This window comes from Lepisma saccharinum, chromosome 11 (genome assembly GCF_977018435.1).
Source record: "Lepisma saccharinum chromosome 11, izLepSacc3.1, whole genome shotgun sequence".
Lineage (NCBI taxonomy): Eukaryota > Metazoa > Arthropoda > Insecta > Zygentoma > Lepismatidae > Lepisma > Lepisma saccharinum.
In genome coordinates, this window is record NC_139239.1 from 77,367,349 (window position 1) to 77,384,698 (window position 17,350).

A 17,350-nucleotide genomic window follows, 5' to 3' on the forward strand; every position below is an offset into this window, starting at 1 on the left:
GGTATCGAACCCGGGACCCTTTGATTACAAGGCAGGCAATGACGCTATCACTGCGCCATGGGGGAGGCCCATACAGCATAGTAGTCAAGCACATCTACATTTAATGGGTTTCAAGTTCTCTCATCAGTGAAAGGCACGGACTTCATAGTTCAGATTACAAGCAATGCTTTAATTCACGATTAGCCTTTGTATGTAAAGGTAGACTAATAGTTGCTCAGAATTTAAGACTCAATGGCATTTTTTGAACAACTAAATGTTAAAAGATCTTTCAAGACAATCCAACTGAGTTAAATGGCACAGATGCCATACCCTGCTTGTTCTGGCAAGTATATGCTAATGCTCTGTGTTGTGAAACGGCGTATTTTCAAACCATTTCATTGAATATTTTTCCCTTTCATCATCCATCCTTCCTCTTCACTTGTAGCATTTAACCGAGAAGCAGGAACCCTGCAGACGCCCATGCCACAGCCTCACGATGACATAGAAGACAAAAGAGAAATTGAAAACCTGGGAATGATGGTGGCCAAGAAGTGCTAACGGAATGGATATCATCTTACAACCTATTTGAATGATTATATTCCTAACATAATCTATAACTTACGTAAGTTATGCTAATATACCCTTTTCTTTCCCAGCTGTCAAGGCGTATTCTAGACCTAACGTGAGCTATGTAATTCTCAACTAATTCATACTTATGTTCTCACAATGCGATGTCCACACCAATGTATTCCTATATTTAATATTGTCTTAAACTTGAAGTCAGTCTTAGTTCACTGTGTTAAACTAATTAATTTCTATATTTTCAGTCTCAATTACTTCTCTCCATCCTAACCCTAACACTAACGGAGGTATGCATTCTGTGACATTTTTGTACATTCCTCTTCTATTGAATCTCCTTTCTCGAAGTATCGTCCTTGCTTTGCTTATTCTAACCTTAGTTATATATCTTAGTTAGTACCCTATATGTTCACTTTCAATGTATTTTTTCAATGTCTTCTTTCTATAAGTTTCCTGCTTGCTTTGCTTATTCTAACCTTAGTTATATATCCATCGTACCCTATCTGTTCATTTTCCTGAATCTTCTTTCTCCAAGTGTTATTTTTGCTCTGCTTATTCTAACCTTAGTTATATATCCATCGTATCCTATCTGTACATTTCCAATGTATCTTTCCTGGATATTCTTTCTCAGTTTCCTGCTTGCTTTGCTTATTCTAACTTTAGTTATATATGCATCGTACCCTATCTGTTTATTTCCTATGTATCTTTCCTGGCTATTATTTCTCTACGTTTCCTGCTTGCTTTGCTTATTCCAACCTTAGTTATATATCCATCGTACCCTATCTGTTCATTTTCCTGAATCTTCTTTCTCCAAGTGTTATTTTTGCTTTGCTTATTCTAACCTTAGTTATATATCCATCGTATCCTATCTGTACATTTCCAATGTATCTTTCCTGGATATTCTTTCTCAGTTTCCTGCTTGCTTTGCTTATTCTAACTTTAGTTATATATCCATCGTACCCTATATGTTCATTTTCCTGAATCTTCTTTCTCCAAGTGTTATTTTTGCTTTGCTTATTCTAACCTTAGTTATATATCCATCGTACCCTATCTGTACATTTCCAATGTATCTTTCCTGGATATTATTTATCTAAGTTTCCTGCTTTCTTTGCTTATTCTAACTTTAGTTATATATCCATCGTACCCTACTGTTTATTTCCAATGTATCTTTCCTGGATATTATTTCTCTAAGTTTCCTGCTTGCTTTGCTTATTCTAACCTTAGTTGTATATCCATCGTAGCCTATCTGTTCATTATATTTTACTATGCTTCCTTTCGCATGTTACATTTCTTAATTTATGCGTTCAATATTTACGAATTGACTTAAATTATACAAATAGGATGCTGTTTTTCTTAGACCCATAACAGATCTCTCTCGTTCCTGTATTATACGAATTTTACATTCCTTAAACTAAGTACTAATAGTGTTTGATTATAGCCTTATTGATTTTGGAAGAATTGCTTAAAGTTGTTGGGAAATGATTTGAATTTATATTTAAAATGTTGTGTAACAATGAAGCATGCTTCAATAGGAGAACAAGAAATATTGTATATGGAAGAATTCACAGAGAGCGTAATCTAGAGGAAGACCTTAAGCATAGCAGAAAGAGGCAAGGGAAGAACATAGAGGCTGTTCGATCTCCTTTTCAAGGGTTTGAAAAAAATGTAACCTTACCCTTCTTGGCATAGTGGTTAGGGTAACATGCCACCCACCTTATGGTCCTAGGTTCGAATTCTGGATGAAACATGAACATTTCATCAATTCACAGGGACCTTGATGTTTTGGTAACCTGATAACACCGGAAAATGTTAATTGTTGCAAAAAGTGTTTATGCATTACAGTGCCATGTTCTGAACACATTTTTCATGCATTTGAAATCATGAAATAACGCGTTTTTCGCATACAATTCGTATTGTGAACTTTTTCACGAATTTCAACACTTACAGCGCATAAAAGAAAAGGAAAGTTCCGGGAAAATACAGCCTTCTTTTGTTTGGACTTAAAAAATAAAATGCACCATAATTATGGGCGTATAACGTGCATGATTTCTAAACTTTTACACTCCGAAATAGCTAATGGTGCGTGCTTATACATGGATAAGTGGACGTTTCCCACGATATTTCTCCTTATATGTGAACGTTTTAAATCACCGAGCAAAGTCGCTGGGTTCTGGCGGGAGATCGAGTGGTCACCTGCCGCCACACGGGAGTCGCAACATAGTTATTTATTGAGAGAGAAATGTTTTGTGTTACCGAAAAAAGTTTGTCCATTTGGGTGGGGATCAGGTGCGCACGGATCGTTACAAGGACAACATCGGTATTTGTCGCTTGTGAAACCTTCTGCGTTACTGAGCGAAGTGGCGCTGTGTTGGCGGAGATTGAATCCTCACCTAAAGTTACATGAGAGTCATAACATCGGTATTTGTCGCTCGATAAATAATGGAAAATAACTTATTGAAAAATCGTTTCCAAAATATCAAACTGTCACGAACAGACGAAGGCCACGTGACCTACAAATTGATATATTGATTTAAAGACACAATGAAGGAATGAAGGTGTAATTTGTGCTAAAATAAAAACGCAAATGATGGGAAATATACCGAAAGGAAAGGGGTCAAAAAAACAATTTTGAGAATATATAACACCGAAAAATCGAGGTCCCTACCTCGTCTTCACGATGCTCCGTAAACAGTAAACTTTTGGAACTTGCATGATGCCTCGCACCGAAATCACGAGTGCTCGCCGTATGGCTATGCGGGATCTCTCGATCACATAAAAACTAGCTGTAAATCGTATGTAAAAGATGCATAGCCATGAGTGAAGGAACGAAATGTCACATGTTTCTTGCTGGGCGTTACGTAAGTAATATAAATAAGGTCTGCAGTACAACAGAGGCACTTTGGACCTTCTTCTTCTTCTTTTTTCAAGAAAATGATTTTTTTTTATCGTAAACAATTCTAGCTTTATTAATTTAGGCTACGCGAATATTGAGAGGGGAAAACGCGAAAATTTACCAATTTTTGCATATTTTGAACGCGAGAGATCAAGGCTCCTATAAATTCATCATCCATTCTAGTCCTTGTGATTATTCTACAGAGGTATAAAGAGTAAGGCATGACGTTTCGTGAGATTCATCAGTTCTTATTCATCCTCATTGTTGTGATGAATCGCATTGGGCAAGAAAAGCGTTGGAATCTAAACGAAATCCAAACACAAAAAACAGGGAGTGACAATAAATGATCAAAGAGGATGAGTAGAATAACTGAAATACATGGAAATAAAATTTCCAATTAGAAGGAGATAAGGATCTACAGAATGTAAGACAGGAATGACGGCAGTTGGGTACAACAGCCAATAAAAAAAGTTTGATGATTCCTAGAGACCTACTGATGGGCAAATTGACAAATAAAATGACCGGAGTGTGTGTGGTGTAATGGACACACACACATATGCACTCGCCCAAAATTCTGACGAAATAGGAATCGTTATATAATGAATCAACCATAACACTTCTATAAAACAGGAAGAAACGAAATAGAAAAAAATGGTGTGTGTGGTCCAGTGACTCATGGTGTGTCACATACATTAGTTAGTAACTAATAGATACCTAAGTTCTAGGTTCGATTCCTGTTTAAGGCACAGATGTTGACTTTGTTCCATCACCATTTATTTTCCATTCATTCCCATCGTCGCGATTAACGTGAAAACGTAGATATTTTTACTGGTTTGAGTAGAAACTATACATGAGTATAGTTCATCCTTTCTTCACTTCCATCTAATCTTCATACATCTTCGTCGTCACGATTAACAGACGAAGAAGCGACGTAAAAATACAAATCAAATCTGTCATTTGCCTTTTCACAAGTACTATTAGGATGAAACTCCTAAACCTTCTTGACACTTGACAGCAAGAATGGGATGACGTAACTGGGAACAAGCTTCGTGTTATCAAGCTCATGATTGGTGCATGACGTTCCTCGTAGGACCTCCCTAGGAGAAGAGGCAATTTTGACCCGTCTTAGAATTGGACACAGCCTTCTCACCCATGGTCTTTTGCTGCAAGGGCTGCACCTCCAATGTGTCGTGTATGCAATGCTGTTTTAAGTGGTTGGGGTATTGTTCTCGAATGTAACGATTTTACATTCCTCAGACAGTTTTTAACATTCCCAAAGATTTATCATTCATGTTTGGAGATGATGACAGTGTTTTAGCAAATGTTCTTACTTCTTGGAAGAGCATTCATCTTTCACACGCATTGAGGAAGTTCCCTTTTAGTGTGTCCTTAGCTTTTAATGTATTGTTAGTTTTGTGCAGGTTCCTTTACAACATTGTACTATTAATCTTTCTGATGGAGTTCTTTAGGCACCTTTTTTAACTTTAAAGTAAGGGTTTTAGATAGGAAGAGTTTTCCTCCACATAGAAGGGTGCAAAATGGACATACGGCCAATGCACTACAAAAATTCATTTAATTCATTCATTCCTGCGTAGATGGAACTTGAAGGTAGCCTCAAATGAATTCAGAAGCTTTGCAAACACGTTCATGTGTGAGAAAGCCTTTAGAATATTAAGAGCAGTTTATTTGGGAAGATGGAAAAATGAAATATGGGATATTACATTTAGGAGTATTGAAATATAGTAGTGTTCAAGAAATGCACATAAAAGAAATTACTAAAAGTTATTATACCATCTTCAATGTGTAAGATTAATGCCTGCAAGTACAATGCTTATAGCTACGAGAGTGTTTAAAGGAATTATGGAAGTTAGACTAAGGAAAAGTTTAGCTCTTCAAAATCATTATGTGTTTATAGAGAAAAAAATTAACAATATTCAACTCTGGCATCTAAACTCAGTTGAGAGCATTAGAAGAGTGGAGTTTTTGTGGACATAATCTGGTGTTGCGAATTAAACATAGATAGATACTATAATGTAAAATATGTTCTGTCAGTCATTAATGCAACATTCTCCAAATGATGTTAAAACCCCTGACAATGGCGTTACGGCTTACAGTTCGAAAATATCGGTTGAACTATTGTGCTGTATGCTCTGTGTGTGAGTGTAACGCGCCGTGAAGCCACAGGTTTTAAGCTCAAATCCTGGATACAGGGATGGAACCGTTAATGTCTTTGTCAAATCGTCTGCTTTATAATTCATTCCCGTTGTCACGATGCACCCAGAGAAGTACAGAATGATGCAAACTAACCAAAATAAAATGTGAACAGAAAATGTTCCAAATTTTCAATAGCTATTCTGATTGTGGCACCATGAGTCACTGGAAGAATACTGGATAACATCTGGAAAAAATGGAAAGGAGATCGAACTGCTTCCAGGCGACAGAGGACCGAGCGGTGTGGAGTGTAAAGGAGCGAGTCGTGCGAGTTTCCATGCAACCACTACATCCCCTGCAACCCTTCCCCTACACAACTAAGGAGGGAAAAGGGACGGCCTCCCCCGCCTCTCACAAACACCGACAGAGGCGAGCAGTCACCCACGCCTCCTGTACGCCATCACACCACCCCGATACCGTGACCAAGAGCCCCGAGAGACCCATTGAGACGGGGCTCGTAAAAGGGTGGAAGTATGGAGTTTTCACCAACGACTGCTTTTTCAGCAACCCGCTGGTGCCTACGTCCCTCCCGGCATGGGTTACATCCCCCACGGACCATTCACCCCTCCGCAGTGCTCTTTCTCCCCCTCTGAAATCCTCCCCCCTTCCCCTTCCCTTGAGTCAACCTTTAAGAAATGTACTCCAGTTTTCGTCTGGTCCCAAATAGACCTTTTTGCGAAGGAAGATTATTTTAAGTATACAGGAAAAAGATCCTTTTTTTTTTGACACGTCAAATTACAAATAATTTACTGGAACCTGTAAGAATAAAGAAACGGTATTTATTTTACTACTGGTTACCGGAGCAATGCAAACGTGAAAGTGTTACAATGTTTATTGAACGTTTCCTTAGAACAGTTATCGATTTGCATGTAAGATCTACAAAGCAACTTCTCATTACAACATCTTTACAATCACATGTTCCTGGACATAATGTTCACACATCAGCTAAAATATTACACAAACACAATCAAGTGTATATCGGAAGTGCTTCATGAAACGTGGAATATTTTTCTTTAATAACAACACCGTGTCTAACAAATGCGAATTTGACATTTTAAATAACCACAGAATTAAAATATTACCTTTTGTTGACAAAATAGCATTATACGAGGTGTGACTGAAAAGCTCTTAGACTGGGTTTGTAATTTCCAAATGACAGTACTTACAGGTTATTGTGATGAATCCTTTTCAAAATGGTCTCCCCTCCTGATTGATCACACCGACTTCAATGGTATTTTCACTTTTGGAATCAATCCTGGAAGTTCCTCTTCTTGAGGGTGTTAAGGCACTTTGCCGTTTTTCCCTGGATCTCTTCAATTGACTCAAACCGCTTCTCTTTGAGCAGCAATTTCAATTTTGAAATAGGTAGAAGTCTGCTGGGGCTAGATTTGGAGAATAGGGGGTTGGAGAAGTACAGGAATTTGGAATTTGGCCAGAAATTCAGTGATTTGGAATGAACGATGAACAGGTGCGTTCTTGTATCGCCAGAGTGCTGGTCTCTTCTTCCGCACTTTTCCACATAACCGCTCAAGAACACTTTTGTAGTATTCCTTGGTGAATGTCTGCCCCTGAGGGGCATATTCCTGGTGCACAATACCGGTATTATTGAAAAAACGACTAACGTTGTCTTCACATGCGATCTACATTGCCATCGGCCATCTCTAAATTTACGCACCAATTAAAAAACACTTGCCCTACATACACACGCATCCGCGAAAGCTATTTTCAACAGTTCATTGGTTTCCGAAGCTGATTTTTCGTTTTTAAAGCAAAATTTTACACACGCGCATTGTTCCGTTTTTTCATCCACTGTTCTGCACAGACTATAATCCGCCGACAACAGTACACACGTCCGCACTTAATAGGCAGCAGCTTGCAACTAAACATAGGTTGAGCTCTGACCTTTTCAGGATGCTTCAAGGACAAAACAAGCTTTCTTTCTCTCACACGCAACCCCTAGAAAACCCAACCAGTTAACAGTGGCGGCTCCTGTCTAAGAACTTTTCAATCACACCTCGTACATACCAGCTACAAAAGAAAAATAGTTTTTCTTTCCTGTTGACCTTCTCACATAACTGTAGATATGTTGTATTTCGCTAAGTCATTGAAAGCTTAATACTCTGGTATTGAACTTTTTAAATTTACTGCACAGGCATCAAGGAATTAATTTTGAACTTGGCGATACAATATATATTAGGAAACACTGAAAACTGCTACGAAAATACATGAAATGCAATCATCAATTTAAAACGAAACAATGCAATGATATACTGAGAAATTTTCAACGTTATTTGCGTCATCAGTAGGGAACGGATTTCTAGTTCCATACCATTTTCCTTTTTTGCTTCATCCTAGACGGATGCTATTTAGGGATCTTTGCGTTCCATGTACAGTCACGGACACTTCTGGCTTGTAGCAATCCAATTGAAGGTAAATGGAGTTATTACAATCCAGAAGTGTCCGTGACATTCCATAGGACCTAAAACGCCTAAATGAACCATAAATTCCTGTGAATGCCTAAGCGCCCTGTTTGTACCTGAAAAACGACTTTTAAATAACTTTTACTAAGAACGACCCTTAATTACCACCACAAAGGTTTGAGGCCCTTTAGACCATGAACCAATCCGAGCGGCAAAAGAAGTAATGCAATAGCAAGGGCTGTCGGCGTCTCCTCTGTGCAAATTTCCGCCATTGCATCACGAAATTGGAAAAATGTGGAGTGAACTGACTGGTTGAGGCGTTCTCCATTATTGAACGCTGTACCAGGCGATTAAAAGGCCCATATGTGTTGCATACCAACAACTAGCTACAATTATTTATTATTTTGAAAGCACTGCCTGCGCTATTCCTGGGCTCTAACAGTAGAGCGAGGGATGATTCCAAGAATACGGTCGTCTGATTGGCTGCTTCGAGCTCCTGCTGTAACGAATAGGAAAAGCAACACCACAAGTGACCAATCACGTCGCCTATTTCCTCCATTGACACACCAACTTAGGTGAAAGAGAAGGGTTCACGATGAAAACTACAACTACCCTCGTATATGCTCATCGAGGAGAGAAGACCACTGCGAACCTGCCTTCTGTTTGAGTTTTGAGTTTTCTTGCTTGTGTTGAGTCCACTTTCTACTGGACCTACAGTTTAAAGTTGGATCCGAACCTCTACACTCTGTACCCGGAATCTCTGGAGCAAGGCCCCGCATAGCGGCGGAGAAGGGGAGGAGGTGGAATCAAGTGGGCAGAGCGAAGCAGTACACGTTGCTGCAAAGGCTGTTAGCTGCAGTAGCTCCCCCTCCACGCAATCCCGTTCCCTCTCACGAGTTCATAGGTAAAATTGTCGCTTGTCACTACTTGCGCAGAGACTTGTCTCCATTCGCTTGCTTCAAGATACCCGGAACATGAACATTTCATAAAATTATTATTAATTAATAATCATACCTATTAATTTCTTTCAAGCACTTGAGAGTCCGAACATGGAATTTTATAAAATCCTAAATCCCTCTTTTTTTTGCACCTAAAATCCGTTCCCTAATCATCAGGGGAATAGAAATTGTACTTACCAATTCGTTAGGAAGGTTCCCCTTGGAGCGTGCAGCACTCTCTGTCTCGTCCCTGGACCATCGAGTTGCCTCTGAAATATCCAAGGTAACACGAATATACCCAATCCTGTAAAGTTATTCATTAACAACAACTAAATATAATATAACTGGAACCTTCACCAGAGGAGAAAAGTAACAATGAGACTGTCAAGAAAGAAGCAACCAGTACGAACCGTGTCTAAAATACGAATTAGACATTTTAAATATGACAGCCACAGAAATAAAATATATCAATCTACACGCTGCAGGGCAAGAACATGAACCGGCCCACGGTGCGTTGCTCAAGAAATTACATGTGCCCCATCACAACATTTTTGGAATTTTTCTAGCTTTCAAGAACAGCGAAATGGAATGATTACATCAAAACCCTTCTACAATTTTTAAGGATATCTTTTGTCAATTCGTTTCGTTACAAAACTGTGTAACAACCTTTAAAGTGTAAGGTCGCTACAAATCGTAACTACACTAAGTATAGCAGAAGACCCATTAACATATTTGATCTGAGGTCTTGCTGTCTCAATGATTGAAACATGTTTTAAAGTACTGCCAATAATCTTATATGTTACATAAATGTTCAATAAATTCTTGAATCTATTCTCAATAATATTCATTACAATGCAATTACAAAACATGCGCATTATTTAACAATGGATAACTAAGTTATAAGTATAATAAAATAACATTGCAAGTACTACTTGTATCGTATAAACTAAGATTAATGACATAGACCAACCAACCTAGTGTATGTGTACTCTGCGGCTGCTCAGCCTTCTCTCCCCGAGCAGAGAACATCACGTGATCAAAAACAAAGGACAATCGAATACACGATAGTACCAGATCCTTACATTTTTATATTTATCGTAACGAGCAGGTCACAACTGATAATCATGCAGTAACGAACCCCTGCACATGGAAGTCTGCTAGATAACTGGATATTTAGAGTGCGCGTCAAATCTCCTGCATATGGCCTTGAACTGCTGAACAGCACCAGCGAATCACAGACGTGCGGCGTTGCCTAGTTCAGAACCTGTTTCACCTTGCTACTAAATCGTGTACCTGGCGCTCGGATATAAATATATTATTTCAAGTGTCAGTAGTTCAACAGATGGAAAGATAATGAATTTGCGAGTATGTACGAAAAACAAGCGTGATTGTAGCTTATACCGTTCCCTCTGTAGAAGCAATGTCATTATAAACGTATTTGCATTGTATCGTTTTTGTTCTCCCTTCGTTCCTGTTGCATTCCGAAACTTTCCGATTAGCGAAGGGAACAGGGCAGGTTCGTTCCCAGTGATGGTAGAAGGAGAAATTGACGAAGAGGATACCGTCACTGTTCGTTTTTCCCACGTTTTTAGTGTGTGTGTGTGTGTGTGTGTGTGTGTGTGTGTGTGTGCAGCATGTCGTTGAGTAAACCAAGTGGTAGTGATAGCGAGAGAAGAGAGAACAATACAGTGTTGTACGAAGCCAGGCACGATGGGTGATTTTTCAGGTGTACAATTTTTTTTAAAAAAAATGTTCGAGTGAAGAAGAGAGAAGTAAAATTGACTTTAAGAAGTGCCAGGCTCTAACAGCTCAAGCGTGTGGTGTGAATCAAGCTACCGTTTCTCGGATATGTTCGGGGGGCAAAACAATGTGGATCGGGGCCTGCTCCAATGTTTCAATCACCTAGAAAGCACATTAACGTACCAAAAAAGAACGACAAACTTAGATGACTTTGAAAAAGACGTAGTTCGTAGAACCGTCTTTGAAATTTACGATTGTGGCGAATTTTCTACTGCCAAAAGGATAACGTACTCTTTACGGGACAAAATATCTTACAAAGGCTGTACAACTTCCACCTTGAGAATATTGAAACAATTATGCAGTCCCTCTGGCATAATCAGGTATGTTATTTTCTTCCATTAAGTTTATTATATGTTATATTATCTAATGTTCCGTGCTCTCCGTGACAAGGTGTTTCGCTCAACCACGCTGTCTCTTTTCCGTGTGAGATTTCGACATGGCACCGCTGCAGTGCGCTGCTATTGGCTATCGCCATATGCAGGAGATTTGACGCGCACTATAAAAAGGTCGCCTTTGTTCAGGTACTATCTCTAGATTTTTCTGAATCTACGAAATTATGTCCAGCTTGATATGATACCATTGGACGCGTACGTCGAATAATAAGTGATATTGTATACATATTTGAAAAATAATAAAACTGAATCCTCACCTCTTGCTTTTACAGCACTCCTCTTGTTAGATGATATTGCCTGTCTCACTGGCTCCTTAGAAAACGTGAAGGCCTTGGTGTTCAGTCTGTCGGTTGAACAGGCAATGAGGATTTGGTGGCGTCTTTCCACTTCCCAAAGGATGTTGAGACACTTTCCTGAGAAAGATAAATGTATTATTTTGTACTCGTACATACAATTCAATCCATACTACAAATTTCCCTGTAATAACACTGAATTGTGCAAAATTCATGATTGTAATGTTTTGCTGCATTTACGGATTGAAAGCCTGTCCCACAGAGCTCGACTTCCTAGATACCCTTTCTGACCGTTTCGGCTGGAAGACCTTTCTCTAGTAAGAATTCCAGCTCGGTGGGAGACGTGCTTAAATGTTACTCATGCGGTTTCGACATTTTGAAATATAAACGTGGCGTTTAATTTGCTACTTTTCTTACCATTTGCTCCCTTATAGCTATATGTGTATAATAATATTAACTCAGTATATTTTTCCTTAAAGAATTGTGTATAATGACTTAGACACCATTCTATGAGTAAACTTCTTAATGTGAATGTTTCAAGTGAAGGTTACATATAATTACATTTAACATATTCTTTTATAAGGAATTTATTTTGCATGACCTTTGAAGTTTACGCACATAGTAGTTCGGATATCACTTTAAACTGTAGGTCTAGTCCCGATTAGCTTTCTGTGCATAACGTGGACTTTAGACAAAAACTCCTTCAAATTTACATCAGAGAAGAAACTTCGAGTATTATTACGAACAACACCTTCTCAAGTTGTTTACAAGTATCTTAGAAAAAATACCAGCACAGCAATTGAAAGTTAAAGCAATAATCTGTATTGTGATTTAGAAGGGCCTACGATTATTTATGTGGTGGCGAATTCCTGTTAATATAGAAATCCTTATTTTCAGAAAGTTTTCGAACTCGAACAACGTAGGGGGATATAAGGGGGTGACCTTCTGATAAGGCACCAAACAGTCAGCCTCACTTCCCTGTAGCAAGAAATTTCATTCTACTGATCACGTGATGCCCATGCAGTTGAGAATTGCTACGATTTGAACGACAGAACAATGCATATCTATATTATACTCATATATTACATAATTGACCTACTTACCATTCTGTTTTGTTGATTAATTGTTGGCTTTGCTGCAAAGCTTGAAAGCCAATTGTCTCATTGATTTTTATTACATCACATTTTGTCTTTTATTTCCTTTAAGCGTTTTTCATATAAGTTCTATAGCAACACAGATCATTGTTGGATAGGATATTGTTGCACGCCAATAATGTAAATTCATTCTGATACGTATTTATTAGATTATATGATTAGAACAATTTGATTTTTAAGTCCACTTTATGCACAGAATACCTAATCGAGACCGAACCTGTAGTTTAAAGTGGGATTCGAACCACTATGTGCCCACCGGATATCGAACCCGGGAACCTTGATGATAATCATTTTAGGACCTGGATATTTTGTCGTCATATTTCTATCCTTTACTGTTCATTCATCCCTAAATTTCTTTAACCACGTTCCTAAGTTTTGTAAAAATCATTTCGTTGGTTTTATTTGCCACATAAATGCATTTATTTACCAGCTTCAAGTGATATTTGTCCAAAATGTGGTATAAAAGCAGACGCTTCAAGAAACTATTTACATCGACATATCCAAGATGTCGTCTGTGGCACAATATTGTCAAAAATCATTAAACTGAAGTCAACCATTGAAAGATATTGAACCCAAATAACAATGTAATTTCATTGCTCGGCGGTTGGATCAGAATGGTTATCAGCTTTAACATGTGGGATAACTTTAACAATTCTACACGGGTTTTCTTTAATTTAGGTCATCAAACGTAGATGTATCTTTGTGACCATTGTCTTTATTACAATTCAAAGTGTGTGTACATTTATTACCCGTATTAGAACACCTAAAATATGAGATTGTTTATTGATTTGGTTCATTTTGCCTCGCATTTCTGCCACTTTTGGCTAATCGCGAAGATGAGGACGAGTAATCATGCGATTAAATTGGTGAAGGGACGGACACTCATGAAGAACATCCATAACCAGACCGGGATTCGAACCCGGGTTTCTTTGCCTTGGACAATCATTCTAGATACACTATAGCTTCTTGGTTCAACAGTAATTAACAAAAATTGCAAGACAAGAGAAATAAACTTTTCTTCATTTACAACTAAAGGGATTTACTTTTAATGCTAATACATCTATATTTGTTATATTTACTAAATTTTATGTTCATCAGTGAAAGACCATAGTTCGCTTATAATTCATATATGAAACATGTTATACCAGTTATGAGTCATTCCATGCCAAATCAACACAGATACATGGGCGTCGGGAGGGGAGGTCGAATGGGTTCATCGATCCCCCTTGAAAATTTGGATCTTTGATTTCAAGTTACAAAAATATAAGAGATTTTTATTGTTCATAACATAAATAAAGTTCCTTTAATTAGTACTCGAGCAGAATAACAAAAGTTAAAAATGAATTAGATCGAAAACAAATAATGTAAAACGCAGGAACCAGTGTAGATTTTCATCTTCTTCCATTTAATCCAAAGAATAAATTGTTCCTCAGTTCCTACAGTTCCAAAACGTATAGTTTTGTGTTAGAGATCACACAACATAAACTTTATGAATAAAATTTCCCTTAACTTTCAAAGTGTCCTTTTAACAAGGTGTGTAAAGTTAATAACAAAATACAATAACTATGAATTGCATTACAGCAACAGTATGAAACGTAAAAAATAATGGAATATAGTTGTGCTGAAAATTCATGAGGCCGAGTAGTAATGTCTTCCCATTTATATAATAATAATAATAATAATAATAATAACAATAATAATGATAAATTTGGAACATACTCGGTGAAATTTATTATTTTGTAATAGTTATTATTGTTAAATAACAATCAAAACCGTCGAAATTATTATTAGTATTAATATTAATATTATTTTTATTAATCAAGTTTTGACCACCCCTACAAAAATTTCTGGCGACGCCCATGCTCAGATATGTGCAATTTTCAACCTGATCACCTCAGATTTCCATGAAATTTGGGGGGGTTTAAACTAAGCTTGTTCAATTCCTTGCACATACAATAAACTTTATTTCAGCTTCCTAGGTCGAATAGGGTCAGAGTTACAGCACATTTAGTATTGCTAGACGGGCATAGGAAGAGCAATTTCTGCGAAATTAACCTTAAATAATTTTACAATTCCAAGACGCACTAGACTCAAAATTTTCCGTTACTAAGTACAATGAATAGTTTCAACTTCCAAAATTTCATGAAAATCTTAGATGGTCAAGTTTTGGGCTGTGTTGATTTCGTATGAAATGACTCTTGTAATGTATCTTAATTAAAATATAGTAATTGTTAAAGTAACTTAGTGAGAGTTTTTAAATAGTAACTTTCCTGGTGAATTCTTCAATCTAGAAGCCTAACTTCATTCACAGCTCTGGTGCCGGTTTCTGTTATCTAGTGGCTAGCCAATGCAGTTCATCCTCCAGCCTCATCATTCGGATGAACCTAGGAGAGGCAGCGTTCAAATGGAAGAAATGTAGACGGTGAGAAGCATCATAACTTTCTTCTTTGACATTGCAGTATTTCTCAAATGTCAAGCTGTCTTCCAGTATAATCGGTGTAATCATCTGTAGGCTTTGTATTGTGTCCTGTCCATGTGTGTGCGTGATTGTCCTTTGATCACTTTCATCTGATCCCCATTCATCCTCATCTTCGCGATTAGCCAAAAGTGGAAGAAAAGTGAAGTGCAATAAAACAAATCAATCAGTCCAGAAAGATGTATTCTGTGTACTTGATATTAAGATATTCGGGTATTATAAAGAATGGCCACAATAACTAGGTTCTGATGCTTATGATTGAAGTGTCAGTCAATGTAACATTGCTCATATTCCTTCTTCCCTCGTGTTTCGTATTTTTCCTCCTAGCATCATTTTTCCATGGTTCAGAGAGATTGATTTTCGACCATTTAAGGAAAGGGTTCCCAAACTTCTTTGCTTCACGGCGCCCTTAGTGTTTCAAGATTTTTCCGCGGCGCCTAAGTCAGAATGTAGGACTATCTAACACTTACAACGCTCAGTTACTTGGAAGATTGCATGCCGTACGTTAAAAATTAAACACGTATTTTAAATTCAGAAGCAATCCATATGTAAATATGTACTAAATAAGAACATATTTGAAACATTCATAGCATTGACTAACTATTCAGTGAAAATATTGGAACATTTCGAAGCGCCCCTGTAAGTCAACCAGAGCCCCTGAAAGTCAATCACGGTGCCCCAGGGTGCCGCGGCACACACTTTGGGAACCACTGATTTAAAACGGATAGTAACATCTGTTCATTGTCGTCATTAATATGTTTACCCGTCGTCGCCTTGTAATCGAGGGGTCCAGGGTTCGACACCCGATGGAGGTACATAGTGATTCGGATCCCACTTAAAACTGTAGGTCCAGTCCCGATTAGCCTTACTTTGCATAAAGAGGACTTAAAACACCAAATCAATCAATGAAACATATTTACCATCCTTGATCTTATGCATTGCACGAAACGAATCGTTCCAGAAGCAGTCTTTTGGAAGCGAGTCGTTTGTATATGTGCAAATGGTAAAGAACGCCCAGGATGTGTCCTTTACCCGTCCATGCATTCGAGTGTATTGATCAATTACAAGAACTGTCCGATGAAAAAAGAATAAAAATTATCTTTTAGATATATTTATATATTTTTTAAATGTATCTATTGCAAACAAGACTACTTACTGATTTGCCCGGATAACTGGCTAAAGAAATTGAGTGTGTGTGTGTTCTTTAGCCACTTATTCGGGCAAATCGGTAAGTTGTCTTGTTTGCAATAGATACATTTGCACATGAACTCGCTCCTGAAGGATGACCGGCCGGCCGAAGCCTACAATTGAGCTCTAAATATTACACAGAAAATAAAATTCTCACTGTTGGTCAAGTAATTGCCTATTTGGGTGAAAAATAATTGGTTTTAGTCCAAAAAGGCAGAAATAACGACCCTGTTGTTATTTTAACATTTTTAAAGGTCTCTTGTTCTCCACGTAGCTAGAATTTCTAGAAAAATCTAGTCTCCTCCTTTCCCATATACAATGCAGCAGTCAAAAATTCAACCTGTGAAATCTTCCTTGATATAGCTACGATCTGCATAAAAGGTCTGTGGACGCTTTGTCTGAATCTATATTTTAGATAACACACACGGGTGCAATGTAGAATTGCAGTTGAAGTTACTATTCATTCTAAATGTTCATTAATTCAAATTTTCCCCTCAACAGTGTGGAGACAGACAGCTACCTTGGATGCAGCAACAATTTCGCCACTCAAACTAAGATTAGACAAACAATGCTGTAGGCTGGTTGCCTTTTTTCCCCAACAAAAATAACAAAATGTAATTTTCAAAGTCGTGTGAAATAAGTTTTCATGAGCAACAATGAAGACAAAGTGAACATGATGACTATAAATAACTTTAAATTTGCACCTTTAACATGTGTCTGTGTATAGATATCTTTTTGTGCCTTTAAAATGGTTCTAACGGTCAAAAGGCGCAGTTTCAGTGTGAAAATTGGTGGGGGGGAATTAATTTACTGCACTGCTAATTAACACCAAGTTGCATAAACGGATTAGCTAAATGTGTATCTGCTGTGATGTACTTTTTTTTAACAATGTTTCTTCATGAACGTTGGTGTAAGCATAAACCTTCATTAAATCTGTAGGTTTTATAATAGCAACTTTTTAATAGCATTGTGTAAAATGTAGTTTGAGAGTTTACTTTACGACTTAATTTTACATTTATTTTTAGTG

General features: G+C 37.7%; 1 long non-coding RNA gene across 1 annotated transcript; it reads left to right on the forward strand.

Annotated features, from left to right (window-relative positions):
• The first annotated feature begins 427 nt into the window (after positions 1 to 427).
• Positions 428 to 17,091, forward strand: LOC145995324 (uncharacterized). The gene is made up of 3 exons (XR_014442437.1): positions 428 to 601; positions 14,971 to 15,081; positions 16,825 to 17,091. It is a non-coding gene; the product is annotated as an uncharacterized LOC145995324 (long non-coding RNA).
• Positions 17,092 to 17,350: the final 259 nt, after the last annotated feature.